We start from the raw sequence: 17995 nt of genomic DNA, 5'->3' as shown, positions 1-17995 counted from the left end.
TAGTTTTTTATTCTGTATGTTGTAGCTCTTACGGTGTGTTCACATGCACAGCGATTTAATAAAAGGATTGTGAACCATCAGTTTGAGAGACCATCTTTTCAACCGAGGATGCTACAGTCAGAGATTCGCCGGGCTGACCGCTGGGGAGAACCGTGTGGAAGAATGGAACACAGAAGTCTCCCTCCGAGAGCTCCACCAACATGTCATATTTCAACCCATTTTTATGTTAAATGCACTGGGTTTTACACCCATCGACATACAGTACGTAATTAGCCAGTTTGCAGGTGTTTGTGTGTGATGTTGGTCATTGGGTTTGTACGTGCAGTCTATTTTTGTCACATGGTCTGTGCCATAGTTTAATGTGAGTTCTTTGTCGTGTTTTGTCTGCTGTTTTTCATGAGGTTATCCCATGTGGATCCCTGTGAGTGTAGCTAGGGTCATGCTGACTTTTGTAAAGCGTTTTGTCTCTGTGATTATTTTAGCATTACAAGGTGGTGCTTTTTCTGATAGGGTGGTTGCAGGAATGAAGCTTGACTAGATGAAGTTTTCTCACCATGAACATCATATGTATCTTGTCATTTTTTTTTGGCACATAGCAGCTGTTTGGTCACCATCTTTAGCCTTTCCATATTTACGTTGTGGTATTTTTTTCAGATAATGATTTTTTGTGACTTTTGTGGTTTACTTTATGCTTCTTTGTTATTTTCTCTTATTTTGGTCATCTTGTTTTACTCAATCTTTCCATTTCTACACTTAAGTGTGAGATTATTACTGGATTGGTTGAGACCTGCAAGAATCTCTTTTGCTTTGGGAGTTGTATGTTCTCGGCTGCACAGCATCTAAATCTTGGTTTCACAATTTCTTGAATAGGTCAAGGGAAGGTAAACTTCTACTTCCAGTCAGTGCAACCCCAAATACAAATATTATTTTAAATCAAGCTTTAGACTTTAGTGGTTTTATGAGAAATGTTCCGCCTTACATGTGAGTCATTTGGTATATTGGTGTCAGGGAGGATGTCCGTGGAGATAAACTTAAACTGACACACACCTGGTCAGCAAAGGTTTACTGGAAGTTAAAGGATTTTATCTTGTTACAGGTGTTATCTTTCTCAGTGGGAGATGTTTCTGCCTAAAACATCTCCCTTTCCATAAATATTTGTCTAAAGGATTCAAAGTAAAAAATGTGCAACATTTCACGTCAGTCAAAAGTATAAGAAACATTCCAGAAATAATATCATACGGCTGAACATTTTATTTGGCTTTTTTCTTCCACTTATCATGTGAGGTTTGTGCTATTCTCCCACCAGTTCTTCTTGGAGGCGACTGATAAAATAGGCTCCTACAGCCCAACAGGAACAAGCTATTGGACCACTCTTCTCAGGAAAACTGGTAGAGTTGATTTATAATGTTTGGCTGCTTTCCTCACTCAGTCTTTGGACCACAAACTGTTGAAAGGGTCTGGCCTTTGGGAAGGCCATTCCAGACGTTTTTCATTAATGGTTTTATCCGATCAGAAACCAGTTCTGTGTGGAAGAGAGAAAATCCACAATAGGTTCAAACTTGTGATCCCAATTCATAATCTTAATAAGGGTTAGGGTTAGGGTGCGTGGTGGAGCAGGTGTTGCTGCCTCACAGCGAAAAGGTCACATATGCAAATCCCGCCTGCATGGCCTTTCTGTGTGAAGTTAGTATGTTCTCCTAGTGCATGTGTGGGGTTTCTCCAGGTGCTCTGGCTTCCTCATTCAGGCCAAAAACAAACATGTATGTTAAAACTGTAAGTCATACATGGTCAAACATAAACTTAAATCATAAGCAACTTGTTTGTTTCCATCTTGGAAAAAATAACCATTTGAATTGATAATTAACCCCCCCAAAATAACTGATGATCTTGCCCATGATGGGTTGATGCAAACGTCAGCCCAGAACTGCATACTGCAGAGGTGTCTAAAGGAGATGAGGGCCTAAATGAACAGGTTAAAAGTCCTCACATCCTACAAAATACAGGAACTTTTTTGCAAAAATGCAAAAAATATTTTATAGTGACATTTTAATTTGTACTGCTTGAAAAGGCATTGAATAAACATATTAGCGAAAATATAAACATAATTTTGTTAAATATGTTTAGTTTAGGGTGATCAGATCCTAACTTGCCAAATGTGGGACAGGGACAATGTGGGATAACGTGAAATCCCAATGCAATGAGATAAAGTAAAACAAAAGTAAAAAAACAACTAATAATTCTTCCTTTTAGCTTCAACATCACTGTTAATTAAAATTATTATTATTATCATATCATTTATTTACTATATATTCTGTTTGAGATAAATTTGAAAAAGCAAAAGTTTTAAACTGCTAGAGACTAAAAACCACCATTCTAGAAATTCAATTGTGGGCCACACAAAATCCATCCAAAGGCCACAAATGGCCCCCAGGCCACACTTTGGACATGCCGTGGCATACAGTCATCAGACACTATCAGACAAACCTCTATAATAGTGGTTGGATTTGCATTCGGAACTGCTTTATTACTTTGTTACACATTCAACAAGGTGTTCCTCACAGGTTCTGGTCTCATCTCCTTCCCAATGGGCAGCAGAGGCTGAAGCCCACGCTGATTAGTGTCACGAGCGTGTGGCGAGGTGAGCTGAGGTGAGGCAAGGATCCACACGCGGGGAGGAAAACAGGCAGGCAGGTGAGGACTTCTAACATCGATTTATTGGAAACACACGCTGGAACACTGAAACAATGACACGACAGGGAACACAGAACAGAAGGGGTTTAAATACAAGAGGAGCGGGAGCTATGGTGATTGGGAAACAAGAGGCAGGTGGGAGCAATTAATGGAGAACAGACAAAACCTAAGAGTAGACAGGACAGGGCGTGACAGTACCCCCCCCCCCCCCCTCAAAGGGCGGATCCCAGACGCCCACAGGAACAAGGAGCAGGGCGGGAGGAGGGGGACCCGGAGGGAGGGCCCAGAGGAACCGAGGGACCACAGGAGAGGCGGCAGGGATCAGCAGAGTCAGGAGGCCTGCGCCTGCTGCAGATGAGGAGGCGACGGGCCCTTGGGGGCCGGCGCCTGGGGCAGATGAGGAGACGAGGACGAACCCTAGGGGGCCTGCGTCTGGGGCAGACAAGGAGGCGACAGTCCCTTGGAGGCCGGCGCCTGGGGCAGATGAGGAGGCGAGGACAGGCCCTTGGGGGCCTGCGCCTGGGGCAGAAGAGGAGGCGACGGGCCCTGGGAGGGCGGCGCCTGCGGTAGAGGAGCCCTGCAGGCTGGGCCGGGGACACAGGCAGGACCGGCGACAAAGTCCCTGCAGGCTGGACCGGAGCGACCTTCAGAGTCACCATCAGAACCGGACACGGAGGAGACGTCAGACCAGACGCGACGTCATCGGACGAGCCGACTTTAGGATGGCAGGCGGCGACGTCATCGGACGAGCCGACTTCAGGAGTGGAGGCGGCGACGTCATCGGACGAGCCGACTTCAGGAGTGGAGGCGGCGACGTCATCGGACGAGCCGACATCAGGAGTGGAGGCGGCGACGTCATCGGACGAGCCGACTTCAGGAGTGGAGGCGGCGACGTCATCGGACGAGCCGACATCAGGAGTGGAGGCGGCGACGTCATCGGACGAGCCGACTTCAGGAGTGGAGGCGGCGACGTCATCGGACGAGCCGACTTCAGGAGTGGAGGCGGCGACGTCATCGGACGAGCCGACTTCAGGAGTGGAGGCGGCGACGTCATCAGACGAGCCGACTTCAGGAGTGGAGGCGGCGACGTCATCAGACGAGCCAACTTCAGGATTGGAGGCGTCGACCCTTGGAATGGAGGCGTCGACCCTTGGATTGGAGGCGTCGACCCTTGGATTGGAGGCGTCGACCCTTGGAATGGAGGCGTCGACCCTTGGAATGGAGGCGTCGACCCTTGGAATGGAGGCGTCGACCCTTGGAATGGAGGCGTCGACCCTTGGAATGGAGGAGGTGTTGACTTTCATCCGCTTCTGGTCCTCTGGCTTCTGGACCGCCGGTCCCCGATCCGCCGATCTCTGGGCTGGTAACGTCTGCTTCTGGGCCTGCACCGGACCCATCTGCTTCTGGGCTGGTACCGTCTGCTTCTGGGCCCGCATTGTCTGCTTCTGGGCCGGAACCGGAACCGTCTGCTTCTGGGCCTGCACCGTCTGCTTCTGGACCCCCCCTGGAACAGGCCTTGAGTGAACGAGCAGTGCTAGTGCTGAAGACAGGGAGCGCAGAGCGTCGAGTCAGAGCTGATTAGAATGGGCGCTCTGTTGAAGCCGGACCAGCTCAGCCCGTTGACTGGCCAGTTCAGTTGGCTGGACTGTGGGTGTGGCTCCACCTCCCACAGATGACAGAGGAGCCGAGTGGACCGGAGGCGGGACAGCTGGTTCAGCCGGAGCCGCGAACAGTTCGTCCAGCTGGAGCTCAGCGAGCAGGTGGTCCAGCTGGAGCTCAGCGAGCAGATCGTCCAGCTGGAGCCCGCGGAGTTCAGCGAGCAGATCATCTAGCTGGAGGACTTGGAGTTCGATGGTCTGACGAACCTGGGCTGTTTCAACCTGTAGACTGGCGTGCTCCGCCCACAGGGCTGCGAGCGCAGCTCCTCCTCCTGCAGACGCCGATTCGGCCGGAGACGGGACAGCTGGTCTGACCGGGGGCGTGTCCGAACTGGCTCGCCGAGCACGGCCAGCGGTGGGCTCGCAGCTCCGTCCTGAAGCGCAGGGCTGCGGTGGATTCCGGCGTCTCTCCCCACGCCGTGGACCAACCCCGGGGGAGCAGAAAGCCAGCCTCGTGCCCTCGAAGCTGGAGCGATCCCGGAGCATCTCTCCCTCCAACGTCCCGTCCGGTTCCGGAAGGGCGGCGAGGAACGCCGAGGCAGAAGGTCGGGGATGCCGTCTGCGGCGAGGCGGAGCTGGAGCTGGGGAAGGAGAAGCCGGTCGATAGTCGGCGGAGAAGAACTGGAATAAATACTTCCATGGGAGGATCTCCCCGCTGGACCCTTCAGGGGGTCGTGTCATTCTGTCACGAGCGTGTGGCGAGGTGAGCTGAGGTGAGGCAAGGATCCACACGCGGGGAGGAAAACAGGCAGGCAGGTGAGGACTTCTAACATCGATTTATTGGAAACACACGCTGGAACACTGAAACAATGACACGACAGGGAACACAGAACAGAAGGGGTTTAAATACAAGAGGAGCGGGAGCTATGGTGATTGGGAAACAAGAGGCAGGTGGGAGCAATTAACGGAGAACAGACAAAACCTAAGAGTAGACAGGACAGGGCGTGACAATTAGCTGCATGGGAGATCCCCCACCCGTCACACATTCAATGATGTAGTGACTGTCTGAATATGTGCTTAATGTGTTTTTCATGTATCTATTCAGTTCAGTTCAATTCAAGTTTATTTATACAGTGCCAAATCACGACGAGTTGTATGGGATTAGATTTGTGCCAATAGGATCAAGAAAAACACTTCGGAGAGCAAACAAATTTTAAGACATTGAGAGAAAAAACATTCGTTTCAAAAGAAAAACTTACGATCTGAATCAGATTCTTAAAATGATCAAGAACAACACTTTGACAGTCAAACAAAAATTAAGAAATTGACAGAACAAAAATATTGACTAAAGGAAAAAAACATGTTTCAAAAGCAAAACTTACGATCTGAATCCTTCTTAAAATGAGTAACAAAGTATGTTTCCTTTTTCTGTTTGTCTCCATGTGTTTTTGTTATCAATTTCCTTAGTTTTGTCCTCGCTGCTCAGAGCTTTGCTCTCACTACCAGATTTGCACTTACACTGTCTGGCTTTCTCCTTTGCAATCCCTGAGTTTTTGGTTGCAATTCTGACACAACCCTTTCAGGTGGGTGGGACTTCTGAGAAGTCCTCTCCCATAGGACAGTGGTTTCTCTTGAGTGACAGTTCAGTGACCCGGAAGTGATGTAGCCTCCAAGACAACATGAATTGACCCCATCATTAACCCCTGGGACGTAATTTTGGGGGGGGACGGGTGGGACATGTCCCCCCCACTTTTTCAAAAGGCAGTTTTGGTCCCCTGCACTTTTTTCCATCCAAAAACAATGTTACGCTCCATTAAATGGATTTGGTTGAGCACTAGAACCGAAACGGAAACCGGTTTCCTATTAGACCCGCCCAAAAGCTAATCTATTGGCTCTGCTGATACTTGCTAACGTATTATTGGCTGTTGCTGCTGTCACTCAAGTTGGAAACAGTCCGAACGTGCTCACGTTGTTTTGCTAGTTTGGAGCCGCTAGGGAACACCGGTACTGAGTCACATCGTCAACTAGACGCTGTGTAATATCAGCTCAGCTCAGCTTCCATTACATAACATTTGAACAACTGTTCATTTGTGAGTCTTTGGTAGTTAGGCACAGCCAGGAGGCAGCATGTCAAGTAGGGATGAGTACCGAATTCGGTACTTTTTAAGGTACCGACCGAATTCCACAGTACCGACCGAACACCGATTCACGTCATTTCAAACGGTGCCTCGTTTCGGTACTGCCAAGACAGGTGCGCATGCGCAAGAGCGTTATGTCGCCGGTCCCTGCGAGCCAGTTGTAAACAGAGCAAGCATGGTAGAAAGAAGAACGCACGCTAAAGCTTGGGTCCACTTCACTAAATGTGATGGGTAACTGGGTGATGAAACTAGCGACAGACAACGATCTAAGTGAGACATCCTCATCTTAATCTGCTCCAGTAGGTAAATAAAATGTTTAAGATAACGTTACCTTGATTTGTTAGCTTCCGTTTCGCTAATGGTGCGTTCGCTTTCTCCTCGGAACTCCGAATTTCCGACTAGAAGAACATGAACGCGCTCTAAAGTTTGGCTTTACTTTACTAAATGCGACGGGTGAATGGGTGAAGGTAAAACCAGCGACAACGATCTAAGTTTGATCCATCATCGTTTTAATCTGCTCCAGCAGCTAAATAAACTGTTAAAGATAACGTTAGCTTGATATGTTAGCTTCCATTGCCACCGTTATCAGCTAATGGTGCGTTCGCTTTCTCCTCGGAAATTCTAACTTCCCAGTAGGAAAAATCATATGAAAAAGGACGGCAAAAGGAATGAAGATACACAGTAAATTTAGTTCACAGTAAAGATGTTTGCTTCAGTTTAATTATCAGCTTATAAAACTACAAGGACGAAGTTAAAATACAAACTTGTATGTTATTTATCATGATATTTATCAAATATGGTTATATATTGAGAAAAATATATATTTAATTATAAAAGAGAATTAAAATAATAAACACTCAAAAGTATCGAAAATTGGTACCGTTAAGTACCGGTATCGACTCGTAGGTACCGGGAATTAGTACCGGATCGATTCAAATGTCAAAGGTACCCATCCCTAATGTCAAGAAAACGAAAAGTGGATATAAGAGACTTCTTTCAAAGTCAAAACGTAAGTTGGAACATGTGACACCCCTGCATTAAGCTCAGACTCACCTCCTCCTTCACAAACATACTCAAAACTAACTTTTACAAACTCATCTCCTCCACATAACTGACTCCCCAGACACAATTTATTCGTATTATTATAATTATTGTTTTATTATTATTACTATTATCATCATAATTATTATTACTAGTAGTAGTAGAAGTGTAACTTCAAAACTTTTATCATTTAACTTTATTGTAAACTTATCTATTGCAATGTATATGTTCACATTAAAAAGCTCTGAAAAATGAACAGTATCATCATCGTCAACAGATTTTTTTAAGCTTAATGTCAAAGATGTACACTTTTCATTAGATTTATCTTATTTTTTCCATTTATTTTTTGTGTGTTGAAATGCAACAACTGTTTAAACACTTTTAAGGGAAAAAACATATTTAATATGTTTTTATACACTCAAATGTTAGGGTGATGATCATGTGTAAAACATTAGTTCAGCATGTCCTCTAACACAGCAAATGAACAAACGGCCAGATCTCAGGAGGGACCGTTTATGTATAAATAATTTTTATACTTTTGACTAGGCCTGGGAAAGTAACAAATTTTGCTGGACGATATTTTGTCCAACAAATTGTTGATGATAAACGATATCATTGTCAACATTATCTAGACCAAAATAACCACTAATATAATGTTAATATATCATAATAATGCAAGTACACCCTTTAAAATGCAACAAATAAACCTTCATTTAACATTGAAATGTCCAGAACCAGAACTTCTAAATGAATAAAAATAACAAACAAAAATTGAATAAAAAAGGAATCTCACTCCCTGTTAGAGAATGTTGCACCAAAAACAATAAAAAAAGACCCAAAACAATAAATACAATGGCCTATCCATTGTCAACAGCCAAAACTGCACTTCAATAATGATAATAAATAAAAATAATAATAGAGTTGTACATTTTTTAACTTTGATATATATATATATGAGGATGGAAAAATTATTGAGATGGGCACGTGACGTGTCAAGGGGTCTTTACATAACACCCCCCACCCCAAATCCGCACAAGCCTGCTGTGTCCCCCCCACTTCTGAAATCAAAATTTCGTCCCTGATTAACCCTAACCCTAACCCTACACACACACACACACACACACACACACACACACACACACACACACACACACACACACACACACACACACACACACACACACACACACACACACACACACAACATACACACCAGTAGTGTTCTATGATTACATTGTGATTTCTTAGTAAATATTCTGTTTGCTGAGAGATAAATGTGAATCTCAGCCCTGTCCTTTGTCAGGGCAGGGTTGGGGTACCTGTTTTTCCCCTCCTCCCTTCCCTTCCCCTTGTCACCCCTTTCTTTTTTATCTTCACATGGGAGCACCGAGAAGTGACTACATGACCTCAGTCAGCCTGAACCTGTTCACGTGTTTTTAGATGCTTTATGTCTCCTCTTGGAAAGGCTGTACTGAAACAATGTGTTTTTGTGTCGGGATGCTGGTATACTGACAGATCAGGTGATTTTGATTCTGATATTGACAGTTTAGTATCCCACATGCGCAGTAGATTTCTCAGCTGCACATCCATGATGTGAATCTCCTGCTGCTTCATATCCTTTCTTCATTTAATGCTCGTCTTCACCATGTCTAGATGTCCCAATGCACTGAGCTATTTGTGTTAACAAGTAGTTAAACAGGTGTACCTGATTAACATACTAGTGGTACAGTATGTGTAGTATTGGAAAATAAAAGTACCCTATTTATTTTTAATATGGTCTCTGGCTTAGCAGGCAAAGGGTGAGAAAGGGCCCCATCAGGAAGTGGTGAGGTGGTCAAATCAGATTGCGTTTACATGCAGATGCAGTCGGTTTCCTACTGCATTACCTGGTGCTTCAGCACAATTAGAACCAGTTTGCCTTCAGCAAATGTTTACATGCCAGGGTTTCCCCCAGTGCTTTACAAGCCTGGAGGCCCGCCAGGCTTAGCATCATGCCCCGCCCCCCTCCTCTACCCTACCATGTCTGCCGACACAAACGGCGCAACGAAACTAGAGCCCTCCACCAGCTGATACTGGTGAGAAACAGCAGCAGAACGTGTGCAACCCCCCCATCCCCGCTCTCACGGAGGAGCGCGACCCCCCCTCCCTGACCGATGGCCGAAGCCGCCAGGCTTAACTCATTTTCTGGGGGAAACCATCGACATATATACTGGACAATTCATTTCCATAGGCTCCAATAACACGTTTTCGAGGGGAAACGGGAGGTGGCCACCACCGCCATTTTGACCGTGTCACAGGTTCCGTAAAGCCCAGACAATTCCACAAAAGGGAAGAGAGGTGGAGCTGAGGGTGGAGCTGTAAGGCTGGGATCAACTAACGACACCCGGTCGAACTAGCTACAAGCTAACTTGAAGTTAACCCAAAGCTAACGCAGAGGTGGGAGCTAAGCTAACGGAGCCACCTAGCTACAACTAGGGTTGCCAACTCCCTGAAAAATAAATAAGGGACACCTCATGGGCAGGGCCAGCTGCTCCGATTGCTTTCACCCTTCCCAACATGGTGATTTATTTTTGCTCTTTTTTTGTGTGTGTGAAAGGATTTTTTTTTTACTATTTGACTTGAAGTTGGTTTAAGAAAATGCATATTTTTTGTGATATGAAAACATGAGAAACAAATGATCATTTAGCCATTTATTTATGGCGTGAAATGACAAAATTATTATAAGTAACAAAGGTATTTTTCTTAAACAGAAAACTGTTATGCTCAACTTTTTGTGCAAAATGACAAAAAAAAAACAACAATAAAGCAGGTCTCTTTCTTAAACGGTAGCCTGTTATGCTTTACTTTTCAGAATATAAATAGCTCTCTCTTTAAAACAACTCTGTTCTGCTTATCTTAAAATTGTATAAATTAATAGAAAACAACAGAAAGAGCAACTATGTAACAGTGCACATTTAGTGCAATTAGAAAAGTGCAAACAGAACATCTGTGGAGAAGCTGTAAACATATTTGTGCCTCAAAGGCCTTGACTGTAGCCTACAGTTGAAGTAAAAAAAAGTCCAAACTCATGAACTCAAAAGCTCATTGCTACATTATGTGAAAACAGACTATTTTCTCCATTTTTATTTCTTTTGAGATCTTGCTGCATTTAGGAGTTGTTTGTCTTTCAGTACTGCAGAGTAAACCTCTGAGCAAGACATGACATAATTTAGAGTGACAATGAGCTCACATCTAATGAATTCAGTAGAACATTTGTTCTGCACATCAGTCCACTTATTCTTCATGAGAGAGAAAATCCTCTCTGCAAACCCAGTGGAAGATGGGATGATGAGTACAATGGATACAACAGGCTGGATGTTGGGGAGGTCAGCTGCCTGAAGAATTTCCATCCACTTCTCTGCTGTTCCCTTGGACTGCCACTTTTCCTTCTCCTGAGGTCCTTTGGTGAGGTGCTCCAGAAGGCTGGTTGCAGTGACACACTCGTCATAAAGCTCATCCATAGAGATGTTTAACCTGCCAATGGAGATAAGAAGTAAACCTGGGTTAGAAGAACCACATAGAACATTTCCAGGTGTAAATAAATGTAAAACATTTATTGTATATGTATTGCATTGTATAGCATTTATACTATACAAAAGTTTACCTTATTTATTATGTATTTATACATCCTTATATTAAGTATACAGTATGAACTGTTTGAATTTGTAAAATAGTGTATAAAAGATTGTGTGTTTGTATGATGTATATATATATATATATATATATATATATATATATATATATATATATATATATATACACTCCAAACAAAGTTAGTGATTATAGTTTTAGTTGTACATGTTATCTTATCAATTTTATTTAGTTATTTGTAACCATCATTAATTATAAAACATGGTTTATCATTTCTCTAGCAAGTGTTTCCTTCTTACCTGCCAACCAGGTGAAGCTGCTCAATGATGTTCTCCATGACATCAAACAAGATCTTCCCAGATGATAGAGAGAGGGGCTGCAGGTGGAAGAGCCAGTTTTGTTCTGAGAAGTCAAACCACTTCCTGACATAGCAGAGGGCAGTGTCTCGGAAGACTGTAAACTCCTGCCTGGCAACTTCAGCATCAGATGGCAAGAGACGCTGGAGTTTCTGTCTTGTTAGGTTCCTGTAGAAGCCATCATCTCTTCTCTGAATAAGTCTTTTCAGGAAACAGTCCATGATGGAATAGAGGGCCACAGATGTGGTATCATTCTTCTCCAGTTTTTTCACCACTTCTTCAAACAGGCACATGATATTGTTACAGAAGAGGAGGTAGACCTCCACAATATCTGCCTCTCCCTCAACTCCAGCAGCATCTTCTGTCAACTTCAGCAATTCCTTCAGGTGCCTTGGACATTCCTGACCAATGCTGATGAGATACAACTTCAGCGGGTCCCAGTTCTGCAGAAGGCGGGTGATTGCAGGGTTGAGTGACAGCCATCTCATCACAACATGGCGCAGGATATCATGGAAGTCAACGTCACAAAATTCACAGAACTCCCTCAGGGACTCTCTCCTTTTGGCAGAGGTGGAAAAGAAGCTGTATATCTTAAGGACAATATTTTCCACATCAACTGAGAGCATGTCCAGGGCTTTTTTCACAGTGTTATGGACAATATGTGCATGGCAGTTGCCACGAAGAATCTCCTTGTTGGTCTCTTTCAATTTTGTGAAGACTGAGTTGTGGATGCCATAACTGACATTTGCATTGTCAGCACTGAATGCAGAAACCTGATCTAGGGATAGCCCCATGTTTTCAAGAGAACTTTGTATTAATTTTACTATTCCCTGTGCAGACTCATCTGGATTTTCAATAAAATCCAATATCCTGTTGACAACTCCAGTCTCTGGTGTGAAAAACTGCAAGGCCAAGGCCAATTTCCTGATTTCCCTTATTTGAAGCATCAGTATGAAGAGAGAATTGGAGTAGAGTTGCACAACTTTTCAATTGTTTGATCACCTCTTCTATTGCCTTTGGAGACAAGACATCGTTGACAACTGCTTCAGCTTTTGACCCCCCACAGGACATCTTCTTGGCAATACCGGAGTCATTCAGCGTTCGTACAATCTGTTTGAGTGCACAGTCAGCTGACTTATAGCTTAAACCGTGCTTTACAGTGTGGTAGATATGGGCTATCTCTGCAGCAGTCACCTGTAAATGAAAATATATATATATATATATATATATATGTATGTATGTATGTATATGTATATGTATATATATATATATATATATATATATATATATATATATATATACATATATATATATATATATATATATATATACACAGTGGGGCAAAAAAGTATTTAGTCAGCCACCGATTGTGCAAGTTCTCCCACTTAAAATGATGACAGAGGTCAGTAATTTACATCATAGGTACACTTCAACTGTGAGAGACAGAATGTGAAAAAAAATCCATGAACTCACATGGCAGGATTTTTAAAGAATTTATTTGTAAATCACGGTGGAAAATAAGTATTTGGTCACTTCAAACAAGGAAAATCTCTGGCTCTCACAGACCTGTAACGTCTTGAAGCTTTTCTGTCCTCCACTGGTTACCTGTATTAATGGCACCAGTTTGAACACATTATCTGCATAAAAGACACCTGTCCATAGCCTCAAACAGTCAGACTCCAAATTCCACTATGGCCAAGACCAAAGAGCTTTCGAAGGACACCAGGAAAAGAATTGTAGACCTGCACCAGACTGGGAAGAGTGAATCTACAGTAGGCATGCAGCTTGGTGTGAAAAAATCAACTGTGGGAGCAAATATCAGAAAATGGAAGACATACAAGACCACTGATAAACTCCCTCGATCTGGGGCTCCACGCAAGATCTCATCCCGTGGGGTAAAAATGATCATGAGAACGGTGAGCAAGAATCCCAGAACCACACGGGGGGACCTGGTGAATGACCTGCAGAGAGCTGGGACCACAGTAACAAAGGTCACCATCAGTAACACACTACAACGGCAGGGAATCAAATCCTGCAGTGCCAGACGTGTTCCGCTGCTGAAGCCAGTGCATGTCCGTCTGAAGTTTGCCAGAGAGCACGTGGATGATACAGCAGATGACTGGGAGAATGTCATGTGGTCAGATGAAACCAAAGTAGAACTTTTTGGTATAAACTCAACTCGTCGTGTTTGGAGGAAGAAGAATACAGAGTTGCTTCCCAAGAACACCATACCTACTGTGAAGCATGGGGGTGGGAACATCATTCTTTGGGGCTGTTTTTCTGCTAAGGGGACAGGACGACTGATCCGTCTTACGGAAAGAATGAATGGGGCCATGTGTCGTGAGATTCTGAGCCGAAACCTCCTTCCATCAGTGAGAGCTTTGAAGATGAAACGTGGCTGGGTCTTCCAACACGACAATGATCCCAAACACACCGCCCGGGCAACAAAGGAGTGGCTCCGTAAGAAGCATTTGAAAGTTCTGGAGTGGCCTAGCCAGTCTCCAGACCTCAAACCCATAGAAAATCTGTGGAGGGAGTTGAAAGTCCGTGTTGCTCGGCGACAGCCCCAAAACATCACTGCTCTCGAGAAGATCTGCATGGAGGAATGGGCCAAAATACCAGCTACTGTGTGTGCAAACCTGGTAAAGACCTATAGTAATAATTTGACCTCTGTTATTGCCAACAAAGGTTATGTTACAAAGTATTGAATTGAATTTTTGTTATTGACCAAATACTTATTTTCCACCCTGATTTACAAATAAATTCTTTAAAAATCCTGCCATGTGAATTCATGGATTTTTTTTCACATTCTGTCTCTCACAATTGAAGTGTACCTATGATGAAAATTACTGACCTCTGTCATCATTTTAAGTGGGAGAACTTGCACAATCGGTGGCTGACTAAATACTTTTTTGCCCCACTGTATATATATATATATATATATATATATATATATATATATATATATATATATATATATATATATATATTACTTTATAGCTACACTTCTGGCCAAATGCCACAGATATTCATTGCACATGCCCATATTAACATTTTTTGTTGTTTGAAAAGGAGTAGGCAGAAGTATACACTTAGCCTACCCCCTCAGTTTTACCTCATTCGTTTTAATTTTCTTTTAGTTTAAAACTATCCAAACAACATATAAACCAAGACTAGGCTGCATCAAAACTAAACACCCAAGTTGAAAAACAAAAAAGAAAAACAAACGAAAAAACAGAAACAGACAACAAAAATAATAATAAACAAGCCCCAACACTGTGGTTTTTTTTTCATATAAATACCTTCACCTTAACCAGAGGGTTTAAAAAAGCAATGTGTACTTACCATATCTGCTTCTGCCGTGGCCTTGTGGACGACAAACTGATCGAGTGTTCCCCGTGCTTTCACGTCCTTCATGTTTTTCATGTGGCTACTACTAGAAGCATGTTGCTTGAGGTCAATCAGTCCACCATAGCCTATGGAAAAACTGCGGCACACAGTGCAGTACGCTTTATAGGTGTTATCGCGCACTTTTTCCAGCCAGGAATTTTCCTTTTCCCATTCCTCCCTGTATTTTTGAAGCCTTTTTTTCTTCTTTCTCGGAGGGATGCTGTCGTCTGAGACTTGTACAGCAGTGTTGGTGTTTGTTTCCCTGTTGGCCATGCTGTTTGCTGTCGTCTGTTTTCTTACGGTATCTTCTCCCCAAGCGACCGTTCCTCGACCAATGAAATAAGCGGTAATCTGTATCGTCATATTCGTGTGTGTAAGCGTGCGGTCAGCTCATTGGTCACAGAGCAGGCGAAGGGCTGGCTTTCAAACAAAGCGTTAATTCCAATAATAGACTACAGACTAATTTTGATTCTCACTATATTACGGGACAAAGTGCGTCCCTTTTGAGCTCAATACGGGACGTGTACTTTTGTTTCTAAATACGGGACGATTTCATTTTTCAAGGGATGGTTGGCAACCCTAGCTACAATCGGAGTTAACTGTGCACAACACCAGAACTTCTGAGTCAGAGATACGCCGGGCTAACCGCTGGGTAAAACCGGGTGGAACACAGAGGTCTCCCGAAAGCTTCACAAGCTGGCAGCCGCGCAGCAGACAAGCGCTGCTGCGATCTGAGATGCGCAGAGCTGCCGCTGGGGAGAACCGGATGGAAAGGTTTCCATCTGAGAGCTCCACAAGCCGACAGCCCGCGCAGCAGACAGAAGCCGCGATCAGATAGAGATGCGCCAAGCTGCGGCGAGGGGAGAAACGGGTGGAACACAGAGGTCTCCCGAGAGCTCCACAAGCCGATAGTTGGAACCCAGCTCCACCAACATGTTATATTTCAACCCATTTTCTAAAGTGCAGCATTATGTTAAATGCACTGGGTTTGACCCTATTACATTTAAATTTCATGGTTAAGCAGTACATGTTAAAATCTAAGCTCAGCTTGGCAGTGACCTAAAATACATAAATATAATTTTACTTACCGAAAAAAATGAAGTGGAGACTCCTTGGACGCTCTATTAGTGCAATTAATGACATAGCAAGTCATTTTGTCCAACAATTGCACAAATAATATCCAAACAAGAATACACAAAAGCTACAACTAATTGTCTAAGTTGAGAGACTGAAAATAGCGGAACAGTTTTCAGGCGAGGCCGAGGCTCAGGCTGAGGCCTTTCCCCGGAGCAATCTCTGTGGTCACGTGGGTCTGATGCTCATTAATTATACAGAATTTTAGGCTTTTAATACACTTAAACAGAAGAGTGAGAAAAAAATTCACCCCCCTCAGAGTTGTCATGAGTGTAAACTAGATAATTTAAACCAAAAACATGTTTTGGTATCAGGCTGTAAACATGTTTATTTCTGCTGTGAAACTGGTATTTTTAACATGGGAGTCAATGAGGATTTGCTCGCTCCTGACACCAGCCCCCAGCGGATGAGGAGATGAGGGTGGAATTGCAATTTATTTCACTTCTGCATTGGCCTCAATTTCTGTCTCGCATTCTGGGGGCTTGGGGGAAACCCTGCATGCATTAAATCAACAACGTTGGTGTATAGAGCTCCGGACGTCACGTGACTCTCAAAGAGTAGACGCCATGTTGGCAGGCAAAAAAGGTAAACAAAATGAACGGGATCGGCTTGGATTTTTCTCCGTCGGAGTTTACTTCACACTTTAAAACCAAAGAAATCATTTTATATAGTCAGAAATTAAATAGATTAAACATCTCGGACCCATTCCATGCTCGTGGGATTATTTTTAAAAATGCCAAAAGCTGTCGAAGCGGACCTGGCCAGGGAACGCCTTGGGATTTCCCGGCAGGAGCCGGCCCAAGTGGCTGGGGAGAGGGAAGTCCCTCTCGACTTAGACTACTGCCCCCGCGACCAGACTCTGGATAAGCAGATGAAAATGGATGGATGGACAAATACACGTAAGTAGTTTAAATAGAGTGCTGTGCTGTTTGAATGTATAAACTGAATGCCAAGAGAAATCACTAGTCTGATTTTTTTTCCGGGAATAAAATAAATATGTCAGGCAGGAGCATCTCAGGATCTGTCTGAGAGCTGTCTCGGTGAGACAGATAATAGCAATCCAAAGTGCTTTTTATGTGTGATCTGACAATTGATCAACCATTGCTTAAAAATGAAATACAGCTTAGCCGGTTAATTGCTGTGATCATAAAACACGTAAACGGCAGCATGCAGAACTCACGAGGCAACGTTTTACGTGATGTTTACTTGTTGCTATGAGTAATAAGGCAGAAAAAGCCATGCCAAAATAAGTTTAGGAAGCCCACTAAGAATCGTAATAAAAGCATTTTAAATAAATACCATACACAGTTGAGGAAATGTTGGTTTAAGTACCTGATATGAAGCGGTCGCTGTGAAAACCTTTAGATATGAAGCGGTCGCTGTGAAAACCTTTACTCTCGGGATCTCACAGTTTCATTTTAGCCTGGAGGCTAGCGCATTTCATTGCAATGATCCAATGTTTGCGACGTTCCGGATCTTCGGGAATCCTGTAGATGGCTCTTCCCTTATATCGTCCGCGTCTTTTCTGGCATCCTGGGACACAACAGGAATCTACCATATTTCCGTTTGATTGAGTTTTCTGACAATAATAAATAGCCCAGCTGTGGGCTTCTGCCTGCCAATATGGCACCGTTTCGATTTGAACTGTTGCATGCTGGGAGAAGTTACGTCAACTCCCGGAGCTCTAGGGCAATGGGTTGGTTTTCTATCGTGCATTTTAAAAGCCCTGACTGTCTCGCTAATGTTTCCATTTCTGACATCAACATTTTTGTAGGCCCTCTGGATCCCCAAGCAATCGCTTACCTTGCCTGTCGGCAGGCATCCTCTCATATTGGCCAATCAGCATCACTGAATGTAATGCCTCTGGGGTGTTGAGGATAGCGACCCTGCTACAGGAAATTGCTAGCTAGCGTGCTTGAAGGTGCTCAATTTCCTTTCCCCTCTTTCTCTCACTCCCCCATTCAAACAAACTCTTTGTTGATAAAGCTGTAATCAAGCCTGCAGCTGTTGCAGTAAA

Source organism: Nothobranchius furzeri, chromosome 6, assembly GCF_043380555.1.
Source record: "Nothobranchius furzeri strain GRZ-AD chromosome 6, NfurGRZ-RIMD1, whole genome shotgun sequence".
In the NCBI taxonomy this organism is placed as follows: domain Eukaryota; kingdom Metazoa; phylum Chordata; class Actinopteri; order Cyprinodontiformes; family Nothobranchiidae; genus Nothobranchius; species Nothobranchius furzeri.
The sequence above is the reverse complement of the archived record's forward strand: the minus strand, read 5'-3'. Positions refer to the sequence as shown.